We start from the raw sequence: 14,923 nt of genomic DNA, 5'->3' as shown, positions 1-14,923 counted from the left end.
ACTATTAGCTACACTAGGTAGACCAAGCGAATTCATCTGCTGGATTTGAGAGGGCATAAACAACCAGGTCCTGTTGTGGGGCAAATCTTTACCTTGATTCCCATAAAAATCCCCAAGGTCACTATATTTTTGCTTTCCTCTGTCCTGCTATTGCATTTCCACTCCCCAAGCAAGACGCAGATAAATAGGCCTTTTTGATTACTTGACAAACAACTGTATGCGTTTGTCAAAACTCATAAAACTATACATTAAAAAAGATAAGTTAAACCTCAATAAACATAACTAAAAATAAATAAGTGAGCCTGAGCCATTCCCATACTAAATAAAACAAGAGTCTTAAAAAACTGTGAAGACAAACTGTGAATTCCTTGTTAGGCAGTATGACAATTAAATTAATCATTAAATTACCCGTAAAGATCAGAAAATGCAAGTAGGATGGTTACCCACTGAGGCTGTAACTGAATGCAGTTAGGTGAGCTAAAGGCCTTTATTGACTCTTAGACTTCAAAGGACCAGCAGCACATCTACCTATCTACAGGTGCATCTTTACCTAAAATACCTCAGACGGAGAGAAATCTAATCTATCTTGAAAGTCCTCCCAGACAAGAAAATTCCATCAGGTCCTGTTTTAACTCACTTTAAAGTTTAACAAACTTCATTGTCAGAAATTTTTCTTCTAATCATCTAACCTAAATCCTTTATTCTAGAGCTTAAAGCCATTTCCTCTCACAATGTCTTTAATTGGTAATTTTAACACCTGGATAAATTCTCATAAGGCTGGGATTATCTCATCTGGTCCAATAATTCCATAATATATTTCAACCAATCAAGCAATAAACATAAAGCTATATACTTAAGTCTTTTTCTGAGGTCTCCTTACAGACTCCTCTAAGCAAAAGAACCCCAAACGGTTTAATCCTACCTCACAGAAACTAATAACCAACCTTTTAAATTTGCTTCATCATTTTTCTCTGGAAACTCATAGTTTGGAAGCTCAGCGGCAGAGAACTTTACTGAGGATGTGACAAGTACTGAATTCAATGATAAGCTGTTATATATCCCTTTTAAGTTGCAATATTAAATTATTACATACTGACTTATATTTAACACATAATTGATTCTGACCTTCTGTTGTACTTGTACCTATACATTCATGTCCAGTCATATACCAATGATATAATTAATAACATGTTTTAAATTTTTGTGGCAGGTATTGTGCTCTGTTTTACATTCATTATCTTACCGAAAAGCCTCATAACTCTTTGAAGGTTACAGATGAGGACATTAAGGTTTAGAGAGATAATTTGTACAATGTCTCAGAGCTGGCAAAGGAGTCAGAATCTGAACCCAGTCTGTCTAACTGTCTAACTATATATTCATAACTGAGGATGAGTAGTGACAAAGAAAATACAAAACCTTTCTGTGTTTTAGAATGTATTTTTATTTGAATACTGAATACAGGTGTCCCTAATGTTCTAAGAATCCATAATAATTAAAATAATATGAAGAGAATAGGAGAAACTATAAAGCTGTCAACTCCATATGCTTATGAAGACGTTAAGCGAACAAAGAGGTGATGATATAACTAAAATGTGAAAGCAAAAATTACTTAAGGTAGTCAAATTGTTGCCTATGATACCATATTAACTTCCTAACACTAGGCTGAAAGAGTTGTAGGTACCTGCAACCCCTACAATGAGAGCCATCTCAACTGGCCTGTATCTTATCTCTACAGAACTTCTCCTATTAATTTTAAGTAAACTTTTTATTTTGAAAAATATTTCAGAGCAACAGAAAAGTTGCAAAAATAGTATAATAAAAAAAGAGTATAGTGATCTTTCATAAACCCTTTCACTTAGATGCATACATTGTTAACATTTTGCCATATTGTTCCTATTCATTTTTGTGTATGTGATAAAATATAATAACGTGAAATATACCATTTTAACCATTTTTAAGTGTATAGTTCCGTGGCATTAAGTAGGTTCACATTGTTGTGCAACCATCACCACCATCCATCTCCAGAACATTTCATTTTCCCAAACTAAAACTCTGTTCCCATTATACAACGAATCCCCATTCCCTTCTCCCTCCAACTCCTGGTAACCACCATTCTATTTTCTGCGTCTATGAATTTGACTAGTCTAGATACTATTCAAATAAATGGAATCATATAATATTTGTCCTTTTGTGTTTTATTTTACTTAGCATAATGTCCTCAAGTTTCATCCATGTTGTAAATTTAATAGCATGTGTCTGAATTTCCTTCCTTTTTAAGGCTGAATAATATTCCATTGTATGTACATATTGCATTTAATAGGATGTTTCTCATCCTTATTCATTTTAACCCACTATTTTAACCTTTTGAGAGCATCCTGACTTTGCCACACCCAGATATACATATGCCTCTGCTGGAGGCATAACAGCAGAACCCCACCAAGGCAGCACAATGCTATCCCTTCTGGGTAGCTTAATTTTTCCAGCCAGTCAATCAGCTAGACCACTTTCTCAACCTGGGTCTCTCTCAAACACAGGACACCAAGCACAACTGTGACTGCAGTATTAACTGCAGTTTTCTCCCTCCCACCTCTTCAAATGTTTAATCCAAAGAGCTCAACTCCACCAGGAGCCATTTACCTGGAAACAAAAAGTTAGAAACAGGAAGAAGTTATAGTATGAAGAGGGAAAAGAATGGCACCCTTGCCTGTCTGAATATTGTTGGAGCCTGCCATCCTCCCTTCTATGGTTTATTCCCTCCACATCCTAGTATCATCTCCTTTCTATTACACTTCTCTATCAAGCTCTCAGCCTTTCTTTTTTTCTTGCCCTCCAAATTCTGCTTTCTCCATACCAGTAATTCTGTAACCCTTTGCAATCTAGCTTTAACCTCCATAAATGTAGTACCTAGCACAATTCCAGGCACAAAGCAGTTAGTCTAGAAATGTTTGTTAATAACTGATTCTGAAAGTTTCTTGTCAAGTCACCTCGTTAGCTTTGACCTCTGTAGTGTTGGATGGTGTTACTGATTCCCTCTTCCTTAAAATTCTCATACTATGATTTCAGAGTTCCTGGCTCTCCTCCTCCCTCTCAGCTTTCTTTCCAATCCCTACTTTCCTGGAAGCCAGTACTACAGGATAAGAATCAAGAGTGGTACCAACATGCTACAACATGAATGAATCTTGAAAACATGCTAAGTGAAATTGTATGATTCCATTTGTATGAGGTACCTAAAGTAAGCTAATACATAGAGACAGAAAGTAGAACAGTGGTTTCCAGAGGTTGAGGGGGGAGTGGGGAGGGAGGAAAAAAGAATTCTTTTTAATGAGTACCGAGTTTCAGTTTGGGAAGATGAAAAATCCTGGAGATGGATGGTGGTAGTGGTTGCAAAACAATGTAAATGTATTTAGTGCCACTGAACTGTATACTTAAAAATCTTTAAAATGGTAAAGTTTATGTGTATTTTACTACAACAAAAGTGTTTTTAATGAGATAAAACTAAGTTTAATATTTAAAGGTGCATGCTTAGATCGTACAAAAATAAAGAAATGACACAATTGCAATTAAAGTCAGGACTAGTGGTTAATTTTAGAGGGGATAGAGGGTTTGTAATTCTTTAGGAGCCAAGTGAAATGCTCAGAAATGTTCTATTTTTATTACCAGCATGTTATACAGGTATACTATTTATAATTCATACATTTGTACACTTATATTTTATTCACTCTTTTATGTGTGTTATTTTACAATAATGATGATTTAAAATAAACAAATATCATTGATACTAAAACTAGTAATAATGTGAAAAAGAGGGTAGTTACATGGTCTCAAACTATCTCCCTAAAAATATATGGAATTTTAGAAATAGAAAGTAGTAAATTTGCAGTGAAAAAAATATGGTAACTTAACCATGTGACCCCAGGTAACATCACCAATAATAGGACAAAACGCTGTCATGTGTCACTTGATAAGACACATTGAAAAGGAAACATCGCTTTAATTTTATTCCTGCCAAAAATTCGTAACCTGAATCTGATTATGAGGAAACATCAGGTAAACCCAAACTGATGGGTCTTGTACAAATAAGTAGCCCATATTCTTCAAAAAGAGAGAGAACAAAGAGAGAGGAAAGGGGAGAGGGGGAGAAATACCAAAATCAAAATGACAAAGAAACTGTTTAAGATTTAAGGAGACAAGACTATCAAATACAACATGTAATCCAGAACTAAATCCTGGACCAGAACTTGTTTTTCACTCTGCTATAAAGAACTCTAATGAGAGCACCGGTGATATTTGAATAAGGTCTATAGATTGCATAATAGTATTGAATCAATGTTATTTACCTAATCTTGATAATTATACTGTGATTATGTAAAAAAGGGAAATAAAGAGAGAGTGATACCAAATTATCCAAGATTGTCGCTGAGCAGGATTTGGTACTAAGCAAAACTACAAGAAAAGTTTACCTGCACCCAACACAGGAATAGGATGAGCGTGAGAAAAAGAAATATTCTTAGAGCCTTTGGAAACTGCCAGGAATCAGAGTCAGAGCGGTTAGGTGAGAAAAGTTCATCTTGCAGGTTAAAACAAAAAATCAGCTACTACTGAACTCTTAAGTCCCAATGGGGAGAAGGGAGTTTTTAGGTTCTGGGACTGAGAAACCAAAGAACATACGCATAAAACAGTTCAGTGGACAAGACCACCAACTTGATTCCTACTCATGCATTAGTGGCTGAGCCATGACATGTTTACTCATCTTCTGAGATAAAGTCCTGTGTAGATAGTGCCTGGTTTTGTATCCTACTCCCCATGTCACTATTTCATATCCCCGTTCTGCAATGTACTTATGTATTGATGAAACCAGGTCAATTGTTCTATAAAATTTCCAACATTGTGGATTTTTCTGGTTGTATCCCTATTGTATCATTTATTTGTATTCCTCTGATTTAACTAGTTTTCAAAATAATGAGTTGAAGTTCTCTACATAATATAGTTACCAAAAATAAAACGAGGTTCTCTGGCATACTCCAAAAATGACTAATGATATTTTTATTTTCAGTATCACTATAAACTCAAGGATTTTAACACATTTGGTGTGCTTCGATCCATTTCAGTTGTTAATTTTGAAATGCACATCGTCCCATCTTTGGACTGTGGACGTCCCTTCAGATTAGCTCCTGAATCCTTTTGATATGATTTCAGTAGTCTTCCATAGTGCCTTGCTTTCTGATATAACAAGACGTTCCAGGTTATCTTGTTTATTTTTTGCTCCAGATCTGGAATCTGATGTTTCTCTAAAAAACCTTGTTTCATTTTAGTAGTAAATGGCATTTAGAAACCATAATTCGGATGGTTGGAATGCTACTGGATCGGTCACTGTTTGGCTTTTTCCAATTACATTTTAGGATTTCAGGGATTTTACCCAACTTTCTCGATTTTATATTTGTATCTCTCTTATAATCAACACCTTAGTTCCTGACAACATTGACATAACTTATTTATTTGCTTTATTCTATTATATGTATTACATATATATATATATATATATATATAATGTTATTACCAATGTTATTACTAATGAGATGACTAATGTAAACAGTTTAGCATTTCTTTGCAGTTGATGTTTTTCCTCAGGGTATATTCTATTAAAAATGTACAGTTCGGACATATGCTACAACATGGAAGAATCTTGAGGACATTATATTAAGTAAAATAAGCCAGTCACACACACACACACACACACACACACACACACACACACACAATATACTGTATAATTCCACTTACAGGAGGTACTTAGAGTAGTCAAACCATAGAGACAAAAAATAAGCAGAATATGGTTACCAGGGTCTGGGAGTCGGGAGGAATTTGAGAGTTATTGTTTAATAGGTATAGAGTTTCAGTTTTACAAGATAAAAAGTGGTATGGAGATGTCACACAACATTATGAATGTATTTAGTACCACTGAACTGTTCACATAAAATTGGTTAAAATGGTCAATTTTATGTGTATTTTACCACAATAAAAATTTTTTCAATGTACAGTAACTTACTGTATTTTAAAGCCATTTGAAATAATTCCATCAATTTAATACACAGGTTAACTTCTTTCATTTTCTTTTTGATTTTTAGTGACTGCTTCTTTAATTTTTAAATGGAGGTAAAATTTAAATACAGTGAAATGCACAGCTCTGAGTTGTATAATTTGATGAGTTTTGACAAATGTATACATCTGTGAAACCAATATACCAATCAAGATATAAAACATTTTATCACTCGAGAGTTTTTCATGACAACCATATTCTAATTTCTATCACCATACATAAGTTTTGCCTGTTCAACCATTATATATAAATGGAATCATACAGTATGTAGTCTTTTGTGTCCACCTTGTTTTGCTCAACATAACATTTTTGAGATTTATCCATGCTGTTGTACGCATCAGTTCATTCTTTTTTATTGCTCAGTAGTATTCTATTGAATACATGTTCCACAAATTATTTATCAATTCTTCTATTGATGGATATTTGCGTTATTTTGAACCATTATTTTTTTAAAAAAAAAGCTACTATAAATATTCATGAACAAGTCTTTTGTGAACATGTTTTCATTTCTCTTGGATCACTACCCAAGAGTGGAACTGCTGTGTCATATCATAGGTATTTGTTTAACTTTATAAGGAACTGCCAGTTTTCCAAAATGGTTGTATAACTTTATATTCCTACTAACAACATATGAAAGTTTCAGGTACTGCACATCGTCACTAACATTTGATATTGTCAGTGTGAAGTGACATCTCACTATGTTTTTTAGTAAACTATATGTATCATTTATGTGCAATAAAATGTGCCCATTTAAAAATTTTTTTTTTATTGGAGAATATTGGGGAACAGTGTGTTTCTCTAGGGCCCATCAGCTCCAAGTCGTTGTCCTTCAATCTAGTTGTGGAGGGCACAGCTCACTGGCCCATGTGGGACTCGAACCGGCAACCATGTTGTTCAGAGCTCACGCTCTAACCAACTGAACTATCCGGCGGCCCCAAAATATGCCCATTTTAAATGCAGAGTTTGATGAGTTCAACAAATGCATGTATGTGTGTGGCCACCACCATAATCAAGTACAGAACATTTTCATCACCCTCAAAAGTTCCCTTGTGCCCCTCTGCAATCAACTCTCATTCTCTCCCCAGCCCTAAGCAACTACTTATTTGTTTTCTATCACTGTAGATAAGTTTTATCCACTCCAGAATTTCATGTAACTTTATTCATGCAGTATGTACTTGTGGTGACCATGAAAATGCACCGCTGAAATCTGCTTACAGAGAGCATAATTGACTGATGACCCCACCTGCTGCCACCGTGGATCTACCCCCACATTTACACCAATGTCACACTTCCCACAGGCTGATCCCAGCTGATGCCAGAGCACAGCAAGCTTACAAAGGCAGGCCCAGTCCTGCGACATGCAAGATTCATCCAACAGGTGCCTTTGACTTGAAGAATCTTTATCAGCCCGGCCACAAACCCTTCTTTGAACCGTGCTGTAGGACAAGACTCTTCCTTTCCAATCCTCATTCCTTCCCTCTCTCCTTCAACAGATATCAGACCTGTATCTTGATCTGAAGGCTCTCTCTGCCTTCCCTGATCCCTCCTGGTGATGGTTTAAAATATATCCACAAAGTCATTGACATGAAAATGTAGAAACAATTCCCCTCCTCTTGAGAGTGGACTGGATTTAGTGACTTGCTTCTAACAAATAGAATAAGACAGAGGTGATGGTGTCTAATTTCCAACCCTATGTCATAAAAAGGCATTGTGGCTCCCTCCTTATTCGCTCTTAGTTTACTTGCTCTGGGAGAGGCTAGCTGCCGTGTCATGAAGGTACTCAAGTAGACCTATGGAGAGGCCTACACGGTGAGAAACTGAGGCTTCTGGCCAATAGCCATGTGAGTGAGCTTCAGATCACAGTCATCTGAAGGCTTAACTGAGTCTAGATCATCTTCAGATGACTGTAATCCCAACCAACATCTTGACTGCAACCACATGAGAAATGCTAGGCCAAAACCTTTCGACTAATTTGTTTTTGGATTTCAGATCCTTAGAAATTCTGTGAGGTAATAAATATTTGACCAATATATACTCCCCCGATAAATCTCTTGCACATCTAATCATGTGTTGGTGTCTACTTCTCAGGAGACCAAATAACAGTATTTTTTATTTTTTATTTTTTATTTCCTTTTATGTTTTATTTCCTTTGTGTAGTATAATGTGTTTTTTTCCATCTATGTTGCATAAAATTGTAGTTTCTTTTTATCAGAGTAGTATTCTATTGCATGAAGGTACCACAATTTATTTATCCATTCTCATACTGATGGACATTAGGTCTTTTCCAGTTTTGGGCTATTATGAATAAAGTTGTTACAAGCAGCCATCACAAGTCTTTTTGTAGACATATTATGTTTTCATTTCTCTTGGGTAAATAGCTACAAGTAGAACTTCTAGGTCATAGGTTTGATGTTTGTTTAATTTTATAAGAAACTTATAAATACTTTTCTAGAGTGGTTATAACATTTTACAATACTATTAACAACATATGAAAGTTCTATTTGTTCTACATCCTTACTAACATTTGATGTTAGTGGTCTTTTAATTTTTTTTTTCCCCTTCTTCTCCCCCCACCCCCCACCCCCGCCACTCCGGTTCAAGCCCTTGTTTCTCAGTCTAGTTATGTAGGACGATCTTTTAATTTTTGCCATACCCCTCACAAAGTGATAACCCCCCTCCCCCATAATTTTGTTTTATATTTATGTAAAACATTTACATGATTCCAAAGTCAAATTTACAAAATAAGATATATTCAGAAAAGTCCACCTTCCATCTCTGGCTGCCTTACTATCTATTTCTTCTCTCTTCCTATAGGTAACTATTTTTTTTTTTCTTTTCAAGTTTTTGGTTTATCTTTGGAGTCATTATTTACTCTTTTTCTCTCTCATTCCTCATTTGATGAGGCAGGAAACCAGGTTGGCTCTACCTCTAAAATACTGCGTGCCTCTAATCCCACCAACTCTCATCATCTCCACTGACCTCACTCTAGTCTAAGCAACGTCATTGCTCACCCAGATTACTGCAAATTCCTTGAGTGGCTTCCCACTTTAATCCTTACAACCTCTACAGTTTATTCTCAACATAGCAACCAAAGTGATCCAGTAAAATCTAAGTCAAACCATATCACTCCTCTGTTCAAAAGCCTGCACGTGTTCCCCATTTTACTCAGAGTAAAACCAAAGTCCTAATGATGCCTACAGGGCCTTGTGTGATCTGGCCCCTACTGTCTCTCTGATTTCATCTCCTATTCCTCTTTGTCTTACTCCTCTGCTCCAGCCACAATAAGCTCCAACTATTCCTTGAATGCACCCAATATATTGGTCCCTTAGGGACTTTGTACTGACTATCCTCTCTGCCTACAAAACTCCTCTGCCAGATATCCAAAGGCTAACTCCCTTACTTACTTCAAGTCTGTTCAAGTCTCATCTTCTTAATAAGGTCTACCCTGACCAGCCCATTTAAAACTGCAATGTTTCGGGGTGGCCAGTTAGCTCAGTTGGTTAAAGCGTGGTGCTGGTAGCATGAAGGTTGCCGGTTCAATCCCCGCATGGGCCACTGTGAGCTGCACCCTCCTTAAAACATAAATAAATAAATAAAATAAAATTGCAATGTTTCCTGACCCTTCACCATTCTTCCCCAACACCCCATCACCACCACCACCCCTCCACCAGCATTCTCAATCATCTTTACACTATTTTTTTAGCTTTTTGCCACAGGGCTAATCACTTTCTGACATATTATATGATTTACGTATTTATTATGTATTATCTTTGTATCTTCCATTTGCTGGCACACCGTAAGTGCTCAATAAATATTGAATGATTAAATAAATGAATTCTATGCATTGTGTTCTACGCATATTTGAGCTTATCCTACTTAATTCTCAAAATAACCCTATAAGGTGATATTATTACAATTTTACAGATGAGGAAACTAAAGCACAAAGAGGATAAGCAACTTACCCAAGATCACACCATTAGCAAGTGGGGAAGTCAGTTTCAGAGAAGCAGCTGTGTTTGAATTAGGTCATACTCCTTAAATCCTATGTGGAATGAGATGGAACCTTATTTCACAAATATAGTAAGTCATAAAGGTAAAGGTAAATAAACCCCTAGAAGAGAATTGAAGGGTACAAAGCATTCAAGGAAAAGGACCGCCTGAACAGAAAGCACAAAAATGACTGAAGGAAAGTAAGTGGCTCAGTTTGACTAGATGAAAGAGTTAATTCAAGATATTTGCAGGAGGTAATGTTAAAAAGGGAAGTTAGGGCATATTATGAAGGATCTTCAAGAAAGAACTGATGAGAGAGAAGAGAAAAAGTGTTCGTGATTTAGTGATACTATAAAGGGAACAATATTTCTTCAACCTAAGAATTCCTTGAAGGAAAATAACTATTCTATGAATACCTTGAAAAAAAATAATGCAAAATTTAATTCACAGATAGGCATGGCTTCAAAACTAAGTTATACACCTAGATTTAGATTCTCTTTACCACCATCATCTTCACCACAAAAAAATCCTTAGAGATCCCTGCATTAAGATGTAGCTTTGTTCAGAATAAAGGAAAAGGTGGAATCGGAGGCCATAGCCAAACACTAACTTCAATCTCACAGGCAAATGGAACAGACAACGGAAAAGGTATCCATAAAAGTTTTTTTCACTTTTGGGAATTATTTTAAAAAGAAGAATGTGGGGATGGAGGGAGGATGAAAAGGAAATTTCCTCACTGTCCTTTGCAATGCTCTGTATGTGGGGGGAGTAGAACGGGGTGGGGAGGACAGGGGTGGTGGTAAACCCAGTGCCTTTGTTCTTATTACTTAATGTGAACAAATAATAATTAAGAAAATTATCCAACAAATGTTTATTGTAGGCCTCCTCTGTGTACCAGACATAGTAATAAATGCAGACTTCTCTCCTCTTTCGACATTTTTGGAGATTATTTTACTCAGTGCCTTTTTAGAGGTTATTTTACTCAGTGCCTTTTTAGAGGTTATTTTACTCAGTGCCTTTGCAGATAAACCAGCTGTTCCAGCTAAGAGGTGACCCTATGGCTGCTGGTATGCATTATGATCACAGCATTTTCCCCAAAAGCCAAGGATAAGCCTCTGACACAGCAATCCTGAAATCCAACACTCCTCTCTCTATGTAAAGAACGCTTAATAGGCAGAACTGAGTACAGGGTGGGAATTTGAGCCCCTTTTGGATCATGCAGCCCCTTTTGGATATTTTGACTGATAAGACCATGCAATCCAGCAAAGCAGGCTGGAATTATGCCAAACAGCTCAGATTCCCAGAAAAACTAATGATATTCATCAGTCTAGAAGTAAGGGAGGAGCCAGTATCTTCTCTTTACGAATTATCAAAGCTGACTTAAGTCCTACGGAGACCCTAAGCATTGAAAGGATTATGGTGCCCTCCTCTTCCACACACACAGAATTCAAGATGAGTATAATTAATTTCAATAAATTTCTGATTTTTGTCATGAGGACAACTTCAATAATTTAATTAAATGCCAAATATGAAATTATTTCCAGAAAAAAATTTAGAGATGCCCCTCATACTTTGCGGTATGTCCTTACCTTAGCTTCACCTGTACAATAGCAATTCCATCCTTGTATGCACAACAACGTAATCACCACAGTCAGTCTAGGTACCATCCATCACTATACAATTGACTTTCTTCATTTATTTCTCCTCCCCCCAACCTCCTTCCCCTCTGATAACCACCAAAATACTCTCTGTATCTAGAGGTTTTGTTTTCTTTTTTTATATTCCACATGTAAGTGAAATTATACAGTACTTGTCTGTCTCTGTCTGACTTATTTCACTTAGCATAATACCCTCAAGGTCTATCCATGTTGTTGTAAATCATGGCAAGATTTCCATCTTTTTAGTAGCTGAGTAGTATTCCATTCCTGTGTGTGTGTGTGTGTGTGTGTGTGTGTGTTTGACATCTTTTTCTATCCATTCATTTATTGATAGACACCTAGGTTGTTTCCATATCTTGGCTATTGTAAAGAATGCTGCAATGAACATAGGGATGCACGTTATCTTTTCGAATTAGTGTTTTCATTTTCTTCAGATTAAAAACCCAGAAGTGGAATAACTGAATCATACAGTAGTTCTATTTTTAATTTTTTGAGGAACCTCCATACTGTTTCCCATAGTGGCTGCACCAATTTACAGTCCCACCAACAGTGTACCAGTGTTCTCTTTTCTCCATACCCACTTGTTATTTCCCCCTCTTACTTTACTAGGCACGTGCATAATTTACCTACTGGGTAATTTATCCCTGTATATTATGAACTGATGAAGGCCTGGGGGCTGCGAATCACCCAACTAGCTTAAACTTAGCCAAGGTTATAATTACCTTTCACACCATTTGAGATTTACACTCCCTTCTGCCTGGTGCTCACTCCAGTGCAAACCCAAGTAAAGAGCCTGTAATAGTGCCTTCCTTTTGCACCTCCTCTAACCTCATCTTTTAGTGGTGGTTCCTTAGAGATCCCTTCCACTGTTCAAGGTCTTTCATCACAAATAGTTTGAAAAGCATTGGTTATAACCACTATATCTGTCAATGTTGCATGACAAGAGTATGGAAGAAACTATAAAATAGGAGAGTTCCCAAAAGATCATACCTTGTCGGTCCAAGGGGTCAACAGTCAAGTGAAACACCACAGTGGGCTCTATAACCACTAAGCACTACTGCATACGCCTCACAGTCATGCATATCCCCAATAATCCCCTTAGATAAATCCTTGAATGACATCCTTTTACTAGCAGGCTCCTGCCACAGCACACTAATCCTAAACACAAAATAGGTTTTACATACTTTGCAATTCATATGCAAAGTATATAGTCTTTCTATGCCTGTACACATGTGCATCAGTGTTTTCTGGCTTCAGTTGTAAGATTCTGGAGCATAGATGCTAACACTCCAGTTTTCTCTATAGAGCAGTTTGTGTAGTGCTGTGTGCCCTTTGACACTTGAAAATATTTTCCGATAACATGATGATAATACTGGATCATCACCCAATGGCTAGAAAGAGTAGGATAATTAAGACATACCTATAGCCAATTTTTCTATTATGTTGTCTGCCTTTGGCGAAAAAGAACCTGCTAAATACTCATCCAGCATACGTATGCAATTTTAGTACTGACATAGTTTGCATTTGCAACTTTAATTATTAAAACCCAATTCTAGCAGGGCCTGAGATCATAGGCCTGACTTTCTGCCCCTACCATCTGATCAGTGTGTGGTCCCTTCCCTATACCATTCAAATCTATTGTCTAATCTCTTTGTCAGACTTGATGAAAGCAGAGCCCGTGGGTAACTGCTGCTGACCCTTATACTGAAGCCCTGTGCTAGTTAAAGGCCTCATCTCTACAGTTGTTATGGAAACTGTTCCCTTTCTCTCCCAACAACCTATTCTGGCTTTCTGCCTCCACATGGCACTCTTTTCTGATTGCAGAAGAGGAGGTCTACACCTCTCCATGCCTTTTGCCATATTCGAAACTGCAAATGGTGGGGTGGAGTACATGTAGTAGAACGCTGTCTCACGTATCATATAGGGTGAGGCATTCCCCGCCATCTGATATTCTGCCAGTGCTCTTATTTTTCCCTCTCTGCTACAAAAAAGGATTTTCAAGGCTATGTCCAGTTTTTCTGAGCTATAACTGACATAGTATGCTATATTAGTTTCAGGTTATCAAACCCAAATTGATTACAGAATTTTCTGGCTATTTTGCTACAACAAATGCTCCATGATAGGGACCAGGATTGCCGTGAGGTACTTCACATGCACTGTCCAATCCTCCTCAGGGTGTCCAGAGAGGGAGTGGATCAAAATTTGGCTCACAGGCAGCTTTGCTGAATCTAGTACTGTGCTGCCTTTTACCCTGTACCGTCCCCAAAGTGTAAGGCAAATGGGACCAAGAAAGTGCTGCTGGAGCCCTAGGGTGAAAGCTCTCTGTGTGACACATACATGTACAGAATGATTTGATGGTTAAAAGAACTGGGGTGCAGAGTAGGTGGTGGGCACACGTTGAGGAATGGGCAAACATAGGCTAACAGCACACACCATTTTTACAAGTATGTTCCAAATCAGTCATAAAACATGGCAGCCTCTTTAGTCCTCTTTCCATCCCCTGGTTCTTTGGTTTGGAAGGATCAACCTTTTCTTTGGTTCACACGTTTCCCCTTCGGTTTTGAGAATTCCCCGGGGGAAATAATATCACAGTCTCCCAAGGTTACTCAATTCACTGTCACATTACCTGTAGTTGGGAAAGTCTTTCCTGGGTTTTACTCATATCCCCCTTGCTGCAGTCTGAGCTCATTGCACTCTTGAGTCCTGCACTCAGCAGAGATGGAGACTAGCCAACCACTATCTTCGGAATAACAACTCACCGGGGACTCAGGGCCGGAAGGTCATTCTGTCCCTTCAATACAGCGCAGCCTTCCAGAGCACTCCCAGGGCCTGGGGCAATGAGGACAGGGAAACCGAGGATGGAATCTAAGGCCCTGGCAGGCAGTGACAAAAAAAAAACAAAACTCCAGACAACGATAATACAGACACACCGACACAGATGGAGACACGATTCAAAACGGAGACAGAGGGACAAGATGGCTTCCTCAGTTCGGACGAGGCTGCAGAATTGCCAGACAGTACTCATAGGGGAAACATCCTAACTAGGAGCTTCTTCCGTCTCCGAGGCAATCGACTCATTCTTCCACCCAGTCCCTCAGAATCCTCACCCCTGCCCAAGTCGGAGTGGGAGCTCCCTCTGGAGAACGAGTGGGGGTGAAGGGGGCGACCATCACCACCT

The 14,923-nt window shown here is 37.8% G+C and overlaps 1 protein-coding gene across 3 annotated transcripts in view; it reads right to left on the bottom strand.

The window, feature by feature from the left end:
• Window positions 1–14,923, bottom strand: part of TP53BP1 (tumor protein p53 binding protein 1) — an 88,536-nt gene that overhangs the window by 72,687 nt on the left and 926 nt on the right. Inside the window, exon 1 of one of the 3 annotated variants that reach the window (XM_033107878.1) lies at window positions 14,505–14,918. The exons of 1 other annotated variant lie outside the window; for it this stretch is intronic. The gene's annotated coding sequence lies outside the window, so the exon portion shown is untranslated. Of the gene's footprint in view, window positions 1–14,504; window positions 14,919–14,923 lie in introns of those variants that run through there. One more of the 3 variants, XM_033107877.1, reaches the window with a different exon arrangement.

The sequence above is a fragment of the Rhinolophus ferrumequinum genome, chromosome 6, assembly GCF_004115265.2.
Source record: "Rhinolophus ferrumequinum isolate MPI-CBG mRhiFer1 chromosome 6, mRhiFer1_v1.p, whole genome shotgun sequence".
NCBI lineage: Eukaryota > Metazoa > Chordata > Mammalia > Chiroptera > Rhinolophidae > Rhinolophus > Rhinolophus ferrumequinum.
Note: the sequence above shows the minus strand (reverse complement) of the source record. Positions and strands in the feature narration are given on the sequence as shown.